This window comes from Triticum urartu, chromosome 7 (assembly GCF_003073215.2).
Source record: "Triticum urartu cultivar G1812 chromosome 7, Tu2.1, whole genome shotgun sequence".
In the NCBI taxonomy this organism is placed as follows: domain Eukaryota; kingdom Viridiplantae; phylum Streptophyta; class Magnoliopsida; order Poales; family Poaceae; genus Triticum; species Triticum urartu.
Window position 1 is genome coordinate 33943740 of NC_053028.1, and position 9193 is coordinate 33952932.

Here is a 9193-nt window from a genome sequence, read left to right on the forward strand (position 1 = left end):
GTACCAAGACTTCAACGTCTTTTCATGGTCGAAGAGACGGCCAGACAGATGACATGGCACAAAACAGGCAAAAGAACCGAACTAGATGCAGATGGGAATCTGATGATGGTACACACATCGGATGGTGTTGCGTGGAAAAAGTTTGATGAATTACATGCTGACAAAGCGGCAGATCCGAGGCATCCTCGAGTCGGCATCAGCACGGATGGGTTCAGTGTGTTTGGTATGACGGCAGCCCAATACAGTTGTTGGCCCGTATTTGTCTTTCCACTCAATCTCCCCCCCGGACAGATTATGCAAAGAAAGAACATTTTCCTGACGTTGATAATTCCAGGACCCAACTATCCGGGCAAAAATATGAATGTGTACATGCAGCCGCTTAAGGACGAATTGCAAGAAGCCTGGGATAATGGGTTCAAGACATACGACGCCTTTAGCAAACGGAACTTCATAATGCGTGTCTGGTACATGTACTCGACGCATGACTTGCCGGCGTATGCGCTATTCGTTGGCTGGTGTGTGCATGGAAGGTTCCCGTGCCCCACATGCAAGGGAGCTCTTGAGTTTCGTTGGCTTCAGGCCGGTCGCAAGTTTTCTTGCTTCGACATGCATAGACAGTTCCTGGATCCTCGCCATAAGTTCAGGAAAGACAAGAAGAACTTCATCAGGGGTAGAGTTGTCAAAAACTCTGCACCACCTGCATTGACAGGCCAACAGACCCTGGATCAGTTAAACGCTCTCGAGCCAGATCCACAACGTCCAGGGTACTTCAAGGGGTATAATACTAAGCATGCGTGGACTCACAAAACATGCTTATGGGATCTGCCTTACTTCAAAGACCTCCTTTGCCCACACAACATCGACGTGATGCACACTGAGAAGAATATCGCCGAGGCACTTTTTGGTACATTGTTCGGCATAGATGGGAAGTCAAAGGATAATACTAAGGCTAGAGTCGATCTGGAGGCGCTATGTGATAGGCCGTTACAAAACATGAAAGAACCGAAAGGAAAGCAGAACTGGACGAAGCCAAAGGCATGGTTCAATCTTGGAAGGCCAGCTATGAGGGAAATTCTCTTGTGGGTGCAACAGCAGTTGATGTTCCCCGATGGGTATGCAGCGAATCTAAAGAGGGGAGCGAATCTTGATAAACTAAGATATTTGGTCTCAAGAGTCATGATTGGCACATATGGATTGAGCGGGTAATGCCGGTGATGTTGCGTGGCTTCATCCCTGAGGATGAATGGCTAGTACTGGCAGAACTCAGCTATTTCTTCCGTGTTCTTTGTGCGAAAGAACTATCGCCTGGCGTGCTAGAAGAAATGGAAGAGTTGGCGCCGGAGTTGATCTGCAAGTTAGAGAAGATCTTTCCACCGGGCTTCTTTAATCCAATGCAGCATTTGATTTTGCATCTCCCGACCGAGGCAAGATTGGGGGGGCCGTGCAAAATCGTTGGTGCTACCCAACTGAGAGGATGCAGAAGACGCTTCGAGAAAAATGTAAAAATAAACGTAGAATTGAAGCATCGATGGCTGAGGCATTCATCACAGAGGAGGCGGCAAACTTCGTAACAGCGCACTACGAAGCCAAAAATCGTCATTTGCATAATCCGAAGCCTCGGTACAATGCTGACGAGCCTAAAAAGGGTGGATCCAACCTCAGCCTATTCAAAGGGAATCTCGCACCAGCTAGTGTTTCACATCCAGTATCTTTGGATAACGAAGAATGGCGGACCATTTCGTTGTATATCTTCAACAACCTGATAGAAGTGCGGCCGTACATCGAGTAAGTTCTCGGTACATTGTTTCGCAACTTCTATTTCCTTTGAACTACTCTTATTCCTGGATATGTCATACAGTCGATACGTCACCATATTCTCGTATGGAGCGGAGATCCAAAAGGATTCCGTCGAAGAGTATGAGCTTCTCGCAAAGCAAGGAGGTGGCTATCCCGGTTTCATCTCTTGGTTCAAACAAACGGTAATTTCTATTAGACAATTTCATATCATTCGCTAATTTGTGCATAATGCAACAATCCTTTCATATTAAACTTGTAGGCTAATTCAGAGTCTATGGACGCCGAATTGAGACAAGTCGCTAATGGTTTTGACTATAAGGTCCGTTCATTTGACAAGTACGACATCAACGGGTATCGCTTTCGTACCTATGGCAAAGAGCTATCTATGGCCGACCGAAAGTCAACAAATTGTTGTGTATCTGCTATCGGCGAAGGAGGTACCGAGTATTATGGGAGAGTTGAAGCAATTTATGAACTTCTGTTCTATGGTGAAAATCCACCGAATGTCGTAGTCTTCAAATGTTATTGGTTTCAGCCGAAGGAGACTAGAAGGACTCATGAACATGTAGGGCTAGTTGAAATCAACCAAAGCACTCATTTAGATGTTCCTGATGTCTATATTATGGCTCAACAGGCGACCCAAGTATTCTATCTACCGTGGGCCTGCCAAACTAATCCAAATCTGAAAGGTTGGGATGTCGTTTATGAAGTGCCGCCACGTGCTAGACTTTCTCCCCCAAAGGAAGAGGATTATGAACCTCACATTAACCCAGACACATATGAAGGAGAATTCTTCCAAGAGACACGTCTTTCCAAAAAGCGTTTCAAGAACCGCTATACTTCACCCCAAAACATTGAAGTAGACAGCGACAATGAATCCGACATCACCCCAGAGGAGGAACAAGAAGAGCCGGAACAAGAAGAGGTTACTGCTGCGGATGACCTGTCAATGCTTGACCGATTACGTCAAGGTGGCCTTGCACATGTTGATGCCAATGAACCCTATGAGCCCGTCATTGATTTATAGTGATGATGATGATTATGCATTTATTGATGATACTGATCGAGATTATTAGTAGTGTCAGGTATTACATTTTTTTATGTTGTACTTGATGATGATACACTTAAGTGATACACATATTATTATTCATGTCGGTCTTTTTTTATGTTGTACTAATTTCGTTTACTGTTTGTCATGGCAGGTGTTGAAAGATGGTGGGCGCTGGTCGGGAGCGTGGTCTGAGGTCTTCCATTCCAGACGCACCTCTCCGCCGAGCGTTGCTGGACAGTATGGCCACACCGCCGGGCCCTTCTTCATCGACCGCGGTGCCCAGCAGGGGATGAGCTCGAGGTAGGAAGAGAGGAGGTGGGGCACGTGGTCGTGGGAGAGGAGGTAGGGCTACGGCGCCTTCCTCGCCGCCACCCCCGGCTGTTTCACCCGAGCACGTGACTGCTAGGGTGGACTCGTCCGAGGAGGAGGCTACACGGACTCCGGTCCACGAGCCTTCGGTCCACGGGTCTTGGGCCCACGAGCCTCGGGTCGACTGTCCTTCGGCCCACGAGAGTTCGGCCCACGTGACCCCGGAGGAGCACACGTCCGGATGGGGTACCTGGCCGGATCAGCCCGAGGAGCCGAGTGGCCATGCTGATGATGGTGGGGAGCCGACTGATCTTGAGGAGGAGGGGGGCACCGTCTACCAGCGTGGTGCTACACAGCTCCCGTCCGTGCCGGTGACCCGCGAGCAGAGGTGGTTGATTTTCCCTGATGGGGAGAGGTACGTAAGTGCATTTAATATTTTTGTACCTTGTGCATTCACGTTTTTTCAAATAACTAATGCGTTGGCCTTGTCATGCTGCAGGGGTTGGGACCACCATCATAGTGTCCGCCGGCCCAACTCCGTCCTTGGAGTTCTTTGCCGCCAAAACTTCCTGGGGTTTGTCACGTTGCCTGGTGAGGGTCGGCTTCCAGAGCTTGGATTGAGCTGGGAGCACTACGTGGCTGCCCCGGCCCCGCCGGATGAGATTATCGACGGTGTCGTGTGCGACACGAGGGCAGACATGGTGATCAGAAAGTTTTGGGTAATTTCTCCTTTACACATATAAAAATCTTCAACTACCTAGTTATTAATTGTACTAATCAATATTGTCTCATTTGATTGCAGACATTCTACAGGTGTGAGGAGGGATACGAGGAGGACGCGGCACATGTTATCGAGAACGTCTGCAAGCGCCTACTCCAGAACTTACGGCACGAGGCTCGGGTGCAGGCTGTTCGAGACTACTACGCCTTGCGTGGTATCAAGAAGACCAAGCCGGCGTGCCGCGATAAGTTCCTGAGTAAGGAGCAGTACATGAAGGTAATTCTTAAGGCCTTCTCTACTTAAGTTCCTTCATTTAGTAATTCTTAGCCATAGCGCTCAAGTTTCTATTTGCTAACTTAGGCGCCTCCGAGATGGTGTGCAGATCGGATGGATTGTTGGGAGGTGTTGGTCGATGAGTGGTGCTCTCCACAATGGCTAGCCCTCCACAACGAGGCCAAGGACAAACGTGCCCAAATGGAAGGTGTGCTACACCATCAAGGCAGCTCCAACTTATATCAGTTCGGGCGCAACTGGGTATGTGGTTTGCTTCATGATTCATGCAATTCATTCATCATGCTAGCTTGAGCCCTTTAATTACTAATTTTCATTGTTTCTTTCTTTCAGGCATGCTACAATAAGGCGGATAAGGTGCCAGAGGTGTACGACCTGTATGCCATGGCCCACACTGCCTCTTTCAAGAAAGTCAAGGCTTTCTCTCAGTCTGACCTCGATGATGCAAACAACTTCACCAACATCTCCTCCCACAACAAGCTCGTGAGATATACAGATGAGGGGAAGGCGAGGAAAGGGGAGGACTTTAACCCGAGCCAGGGTCCCATTGATCCAGAGCTGTTGATGATATCTGGTGGCGGGAGGTCCCATGGCTCCATAGCCGTTGGAGATGGACTTATCCGTTGTCCTAGCACTCTCCCAGAGATCAAGGCGCGCCAGTCGAGCTCCGCTCCTGAGATAAGGCCTCGTGAACGGCCAGTGCAACTCGCCATCAAGGTTAGTGATACGTACTCAGTTATCTTTCTCCATTACATTCTGTGCGCTTCCATCAATGATTACAAATGGTCATGTGAGTGGTGTTGCAGGCTGCTATACAGAGTGAGAGAGATAGAACGGAGAAACTTCTGGCGGAGGCGGCGGAGAGGCAGCGGGAGTTGGAGGAGAGGACGACAAAGATGATGGAGGAGGACAGGGCACGGAATGACATGCAGGAAAGGGCCATGTACGAGCTCCTTGTGGTAAGTTTCTTCTGCAGATTAGCCAAAACATTCATGTAGTGTTTGTCTCATTACTAACTAGTATGACTGAGTCGTCAAAACCAAATGTGCAGTCTGTGTGCGAGAAGACAGGTCAGACCGCTCCGCCGATGCCAGTGATTGCTCCTGGGACCACGATGAGTTTTATATAATGGACATTACTTGCTAGTCTTAACATTTGAGTGTCATCATGCTAACAAGACATTGGAAATGATCTTTGGTGCAGCGTAACTCTAGACAAGCATCGCACGATCCTTCTCCAGCTACCGACACGAGCCACCCCGCTCCTACACCTCCTACATCTTGGTAAGTTTATCTAGTGTTTTGCTTAACACATGCATAAAGACCTAGACTTAGCTTTATTTCCTCCAATGCTTACCATAATGACCTAGACTTAGCTTCTTCACCTCCAAAATGACTTAATAAGCTTACTGACCTCCAAAACCATCCATTTTACCTAGGTTAGCTCTAAAACGATCTGTACTTAGCTTTGTTTCCTCCAAAATGACCAAACTTAGCTCTAATATGCTTAGTTAACTAGGTTTGCTCAATAATGACATGTACTTAGCTTACTTATGTCAAAAATGGCATAATTAGCTTAGTTAGCTCATAAACGATCCATTTTACCTAAGTTAGTTCTAAAATGATCCATTTTACCTTACTTAGCTCATAAACGATCCATTTTACCTACGTTAGCTCTAAAATGACCCATTTAACCTTACTTTGCTCATAAATGATCCATTCTACCCAAGTTAGCTCTAAAATGACCCATTTTACCTAGGTTAGCTCCAAAATGATCCATCTTACCTAGGTTACCTCTAAAATGATGCATTTTACCTAAGTTTGCTCATAAGCGATCCATTGCACCTAGGTTAGCTCATAAACGATCCATTTCACCTAAGTTAGCTCACAAATGATCAATTTCACCTAAATTAGCTCATAAATGTCATATATTCTTCTTCTTCTTCTTCATTTTCTTCTTCTTCTTCTTCTAATCTTCTTCTTCTTCTTCTTCTAATCTTCTTCTTCTAACTTTCTTATTTCCCATTTTGCAGAATTCATTCACTTCACGGAAGCTCGCATAGATGGAGTGCTTGTTTGGATGAACTATGTTTCCTTTGTATCTATGAACTATGCATGTATGGTAGGATGACACTATTGTAATATGTATGGTTGGATGCATGTATGGTTGATGGAACTATGCATGTATGATGAAATTATATGTGTTGGATATCTCATATGTTTGCTATGAACTTGCCATGTGAAAAATATATATGTATCATCTATTTGCTGTGAAAATGGTTGGGTACATGAAAAAACAGAGGCAATGCAGGCTCTTTGCCGTCTGCCACTGACGGCAACCGGCTCTTTGCCGTCTGCCGCGGACGGCAAAGAAGCCACGTGGCATCCAGCTGTGCTTCCTGGGAGCTGACCCATTTGGTCAGTTTGCCTACAGTGGCAGACGGCAAAGACTTTGCCGTCAGTGGCGGACGGCAAAGAACCTGCCATGTAGTGACGTGTAGATGACATCACACGGAGGACGGCAAAGACCCTAGAAATTTTGCCGTCAGCTGCGGACGGCAAAGGCCTTCCGTTAGCCACTTAACGGACTGACAGCGCAATTATTGCCGTCCACTCTCTTTGCCGTCCGCCGCGCTCTCTTTGCCGTCCGCCGCGGACGGCAAAGACTTTGCCGTCAGTAGCAGACGGCAAAGTAGCTGTTTACCGAAGCCTACTTTGCCGGAGCCTTTTGCCGTCCGCGGCTGACGGCAAAGGCCTTTGCCGTCCGCCGTGGCAGACGGCAAAGTAGCTGATTCCTGTAGTGACCCCCTCCTCAGTATGAGGGGTTCGCACCTCTGTTATTCACATGCCTATAATCCAATCGACTGCCTCCGGGCACCGAGACGTAGGGCTGTTACTTCCTCCGCGTAGGGCCTGAACTCATACATCTTGGTGTGTTTACAACTTCCCAATAGCTAAGATCTAGCCTCTCCATACACACCCCTACATCACTGTCAGAGTTAGAACCACGACAGCCACTACGCAGGTGTACTTCCCCTGCATTGATAGTACAACGATGGTTCTAGAGAACAGTAGTACCCTCCACTTCCAACTGTAGCTCCTTGGCCCTGAGATTCAAGAGTTCAAAACTGGTGCACTATACAAGACTACTCCCTCCTTTCCGGTTTATAGGGCTTATCTCAAAATTTTAGTTTTTCCATTTTATAAGGCTCAATTTGGTTGTTCCCCATCACATGTTCAGACTTCAAGGTGCATTAAATCATTGCATGCAAGTATTAAGAGAAAACTGACCAATGCATGCACTTTATGCATGCATGCATTGCAATTAATGCATTCGTAAACATAATTTTTTGGGGAAAACAAGAGCATTAATTGGGTGCTTTTGCAAACTACAAAAAATATTCCACCACTCATCATCTACCTTGGTTGGTGAGATTTTTGAATTGAGCCTTATAAACCGGAAAGGAGGGAGTAGACTAGAAGTACAGTACATCGCACTACTAGTTGAGAAAAGTAGTACTAGTACTGCTACAGTACGAGTACGTACTCCTCCGTCACATAATGTACGACGTTTTTGACACTAGTTGGCATGTACAAAAAATGGCAAAAAATACCCAAAATTTCTTAATCCATGCCAAAAACTACTACCTAGTGCCAAAAATTTCTTACTAGTGCTATTATTTACAGTATAATGCAATCCCATAACGTTCCACAATGCTAGTACTAGTACTCCATGGTACCAAAAACTACTACCTAGTGCCAAAAATTTCTTACTAGTGCTATTATTTAGAGTAGTAAATAATAGCCTCACCCCTTCGCTGAGGAACGATCTACAGTTGGAAGGGACGAGGCCCTGCAGTTACTATGCTCTTATCTCCTCCTCGCCAGTTCCCCTCCCCCCGAAGAGAAGGCAGTTCGTCGCTGCTCCCATGGATTCGCCAGGCGGTTCTCCTCCTCGTCGGGGCTGGGAGACCTTGGACGACGATTCTCTGGGAGAAATCGCACGCCGCCCCGACGTCCTCACCGCCGCAAGACTCGGTGCTTCCTGCACCAACTTTTTCAAGAGGCTGCTTAAACAGGCTTGGGAAAAGTACATGCTTGTTGGTCTTCCATGCGTCCTCGAGGAGAAGGTTCTTCTATGGGACAATTCTTCAAACAGTCCACCGCTCCCTGGCCATGGTTGCACATTGACTCCGCTAGAGTTGACGACGTTGAGAGGTAGTCGGATTTTGTCCGATGAGCAGGTCAGTAATGGAGTTTGATCATGTAGTACTTAGTTATTCCATTTCCATCCCGTAATTTCTCTGCTGCCCACCGTCTTATATATAGGTCTGGGCCGGATACCACCATGATTTTGCACAACATCCACAGCAGTGCGGCCGTTCCGGTGGACCCCTTCTCCACCATTGGGATCGGCCTTCCGGACTGGCTGGGCAAGAATACGTATGATGATGCCTACATGAGATTGAAGAAGATAGCAATTGCGGACCCGCCGACAAAGAGACGCGGCTACGACGATTGCTATCTCATCGCGGTGTTCGACATAAGGATTGTCATCAATGTAGGAGGCAGTAACGGCACTGGCTGGCGCATGTTGGCGGCAGATTTATACCCCTACACGTTCGAAGACGCCGTGCGCCATCTAGGCCGCATCTTCGCGGTGACAAGCCAGGGGACTTGTTTCATCTGGTTGACATCCTACGGTACGGAAGATTACAAACGGAATGCACAAACCATCATTTGCATCCCTAACGGTACTCCATTATTTTGCAGGGACCAGTCATCCCCCGATCAAAATAAGATCGCCGATCCTGGATGTGCATTTGCATCCGCGATTCGGTCTAACCTGGAAGCTTGTAGCTGACTTTGGCATATTGGGATCAACTATCTTAGTAGTCCTTACCCATGGTACCACTGATGTGCAACATGGTCACATAATCTACCACGATCGGACCGTCACCATCTACCCAGATATTCCATTTTTTAACCCTCTCGCCTTCTCTTTCATTGTTGTACTAGTAGTAT